Consider the following 4,491-nt stretch of genomic DNA (forward strand, 5'->3'; position numbering starts at 1 on the left):
TTTAATTGACAACTGCTGGGTCTTTAAACAAAATAATTATTTCCCAAACTAAACTTTTGTTGCAAGACTCTGCCCTTGCCATCTCCCAAATATTTGTTTTTCTTTATTGATTAGGTCTACTGCCAGCTCCTGGACTATCTTACCGTAAACAACTGAAGCATCCTGATACAGGACAGTAATTGCAATATAAAACCTAAATCCTTCCCTCCAGTCACAAAACCGGACATGAATTCCTAACAGCCAGGCAACTGCAGAAAGTGTACTGAGGCAGAGTTGACCAGGATTTTATATCTCCTCGATGAACAAATTGGCTTACCACATACTCGGTCTGATTGTTTGCCTCTCGGCCAATTACTAAGACAACAGAAAATTGCAAATCCGCTTAGCCAGTGAATTTGGCCATGTCATGCAGACTTGGTAATAAACTCTATTTCCAACTGTCTTCATAAAAAGTAAACATACAACATTTTAAAATTACCCTGAAGGATGTAGCAGGAGTTTTTCAAATTTGTTCTGATGACACTGATGTTGCTATCTTAGAAACTTTAATTCTATTGCTTAAATTAAACTTAATTTATCCTGAGTTGCCTTTTGCCTTGCTTTCTCAATTAGAAGATTTTTTTCCTTCAGATTTTCAGTGGTGTATGGCAGGGAGAATGATCTATTCACTGTTAAGCTAAAGACAAATATATTCTTTCTATTTAGGTCACTACAAAGAGGCCACCCTTTAAAATTTCAAACTTATATTGGTCTGTAAGCCTTGATAAGAACTAGTGCTTGAGGCATGCTTGCTATAGGTAAAAAAGGATTTTCACAGTAAAAACTGAAAATAAATTGCTATGTGTACTGTTTTATTCTAACTAGAAAATTCAAATAGCAAGAAAATACTTTGTTTTAATTCATTTGATTACACAGCCTCTTTTTATAGAAGCATGGATTATCACACTAAAACTCCTGGTTACTAATCCACAAAAATAATTCATCCATTTTTCTGAAGATGCCCTGTACTAGGTATTTACTAGCAAAGACGTTTACTGAACAGTGATCTCCTTAATAAGTTAAATATCTAAAGGTATTCCTCCATTTTAAGTTTCAGGAATTGTAGTAGGACTTGAAAAATTGTTATTTGGGAAAGCATTATGTAGAAAACTTTCTCTCCTATGGCTTCAACCACCACCTAGATTTTCCATGTTGCCCAAAGCATTAACATAGATCTAATGTCTCTCAGTTCCAGGCCAGTCTTCCTGGAAGTTGATTGAAGATGCTTTGGATATACTACAAGTGCCCTAAATTCAATATGTCTAATTCTGAATTTAATCAAAATAATCCTCTTGTTTTCCTGTGCTTCCTACATATATTAACATAGTCAGTTAGCTTCACTCACTTTCTTAAGACATTTTCTTTTATTCTTTCCTCTTCCATACTATAATAGAGCAGATTCTTGTGGTACTGCCTTGGAAAAAACCTTCTGAATATGTTTCCCATTCCACTGTGTGGTCCCTTTCTTTAGTAGTGTCAAGTTGCTAGGGACTCACTGGTTTCCCTAGTCCAGCCTCTTCTTACTCTACTGTATATATATTATCATCAGTGAAATTGAACTTAATTTTTGATGCACAATACTTTGAATTTTCACACATGTTTAGATTTCTGTAACCACCACCACAATCAGGATACAGAGAGGCTCCCTTGTGCTCTTGCTTTAGACTGACATGTGTCCCTCTCCCCATCTCTAAACCCCTGGCAACCACTAGTCTGTTCTCCAACACTATGGTTTTGTCTTTTTGAGAATGTCTTGTAAATGGCAGCATACTAGCTTCTGTCACTCACCATAGTGCCTCTGGTACTTGTCGACGTTGTTGCAGGTATCTATAGTTTGTTTCTTTTTAATGCTGCACAGTATTCCATTGTATGGATATGCCACAATTGGTTTGTGCATTCGCCTGTTGAAGGACATTGGGTTGTTTCCATTTTTTTTCATGCTTATGAATAAAGCTGCTATGAACATTGTGTCTTGTTTATTCTGGAATATAAATTTTCATTTCTCTAGGGTAAATCCCCAGCTGAAAGTTTCTGATGGTTCCTTATTACATATAGACCCAAGATTCATAACATCTAAAAGATCCAAATATCCAAGACATAATTTTTTGTTTAATGTAGCCATTAACATATCACTATATATTAATCTTTTATTGCTTTCATAACAAATTACTGCAAATTTAGTGGCTTAAAACAACATGCATTTATTACCTTATACTTATGTAGATAACAAGACTCACTGGGCTAAAATCAAGGTGATGGCAGGCTGCATCCCTTTCTAGAAGCTATGGGAATGACTTCTCTTCTAGGCTATTCAGATGGTTGGGAGAATTCAGTTCCTTGCAGTTGTAAGACTAAGGTTCCTGTTTTCTTGCTGGCTGTAAGGTGAGGGCTGTTTCTAACTTTTTGAGACCACTGTATCTTTGATTCTTGGCCCTCCATCGTTGAAGCCAGCAATGAATGCCAAGTTCTTCCCATGTCTCATCTCTCTGATGCCCTCTCTGCCTCTTCCTCTGTGTTTAAGGATTTATGTGATTAGATTGGATCTCCCTGAGCAATTCAAGACAATCTCCCACTTCCAAATCAGTTTCTTAGCAACCATAATTCCACCTGCAGTCTTAGTTCTCTTTTACTCTGCAACATAGCATAGTCACAGGATTAACATGTGGACATTTGGGTGTGGGGATATTTTTCTACCTATCACACACTATAATTGATTTTTTTAGTGGATTTGCTCATTTCTGAGAAAGGAAACTATGAACAATTTACTTATGTATCTGTAGTGCTTAGAAATATAGTCTGGCCGTCATTTGTCATTCAAAACATGTTTAAAGAACAAATGAAGACTTGAGTTTTAAAGTAATTAGTCTCAAATGTAGAAGAATCTCAACTACCACCAAGTCAAAATATTTTACTTCTGTTAATTAATGTGGTAGTTATGAAGATGTTTTGAAACATAATTTTTCTATAATAAAGTATTATTCTTCATGTTGTTTTTACTTTGGTGACAAATATAATATCTGTTTCCATCCCCTTCATCCTTGTTTGCTTTCACTGTGGATTTTAAGACAGGTTCTCACTTCCTCAGCCTCCCAGCTATGGGGAAAACAACATATATCTGGCCAATGGGTTTACATAGCCATGTGCTAAGGAAGATTCTGGGAGGGCTACAGTCCAACGTGTGGAGGGCAGCAGAATAGAACCTGAATCTTTTATGGCATTATTAATTGATTAAATCAACACTAGTGACCTGCCATATTCAAATTTCTTCTCATGTAAGAAAATAAATCTGATTCATTTTTGTTGCTTGCAGCTCGTAGCACCCTATGCCGCCTCTCATATATACACACACATACAGATTCTCCGCACATGCTCACTCTTCATCAGTTTCTCAGAAACAAATTGACTCAAATTAAATAAAATATAGATTTTGATATACTTAAATTTGTGAAGGCGGAGGGCTTGAGACTTAGTTGAACTAACCAATTGAAAACAAAATCCACCAAAACCCTATGGCCTCCGAAGAAAATCTTTGAAAAAAAATCTTAAAGGAGAGAACAGTGTTCAATTATTTCTTTTCCAATATTAAAAGTCAAGAATCCTTGCTTAGTCTCTAGAATAGTAACTGGAAAAATAGTCACCTATTTATCTCTGATAAAAAAGATAAAGCAATTCATTCAATAACTTTCTACTATTCTACATTGCTTTAATTTCTTTGAAGAAATCAACCTATTTGGGAAATTCTAGCCCCACATATAAAAAAATGGTTTGAATGCTTAGGTCAGCTTGATTTAAAGTAAGATCAAATACAAGAATATAATTTTTTTGGTTTACTTTCCTAAATCAAAGTGTCTAGAGATCAGAAGCTTGAATTTGATATTTATCAAGTCAATTTCAATAATAAAAAAAATCTAAGACTTCTCTGATATATAAAGTAAGATTTTGTAAACTTTTCTTAGATAGAATGAAAGGATAAAATAATTTAACAATACATTGCTTCTTCTGAAGTTTAAGCTTGGTATTTGCCAACAGGGCAAACTCTACATAGACTATCAATCATGTTATTGATTGAGGGATACCTAAATTGTACAAACTTCAGATCCCTAAAGCCTGGGTCCACTTCTGTTATTGTAAATATTAACATATTGTTTGCATTCAGGAAATTATTACATAGTTTGGTACTATCTTAGCAATTTGGCAAAATTCAGGCCAGTAAATAAATGTCACAGTCTCCTCTAGTAATTACCAAATGTTTTGTGATTTCTCCTTGATCATAGCAGGCAAAGTAATTGGACTCCATGTTATTAAACTGAAAAAAGGTATGTCAGTTCTGATATTAATCAGGCTTGACAACATTTTGTTTATTTAATATAAGATAAAAATTGCTATCAATCATTTTTATACCCAATGGCACTGGTGCTACCTGGTGATATTATTCTTACCTCTCCACATTTA

Source organism: Eulemur rufifrons, chromosome 7 (assembly GCF_041146395.1).
Source record: "Eulemur rufifrons isolate Redbay chromosome 7, OSU_ERuf_1, whole genome shotgun sequence".
NCBI lineage: Eukaryota > Metazoa > Chordata > Mammalia > Primates > Lemuridae > Eulemur > Eulemur rufifrons.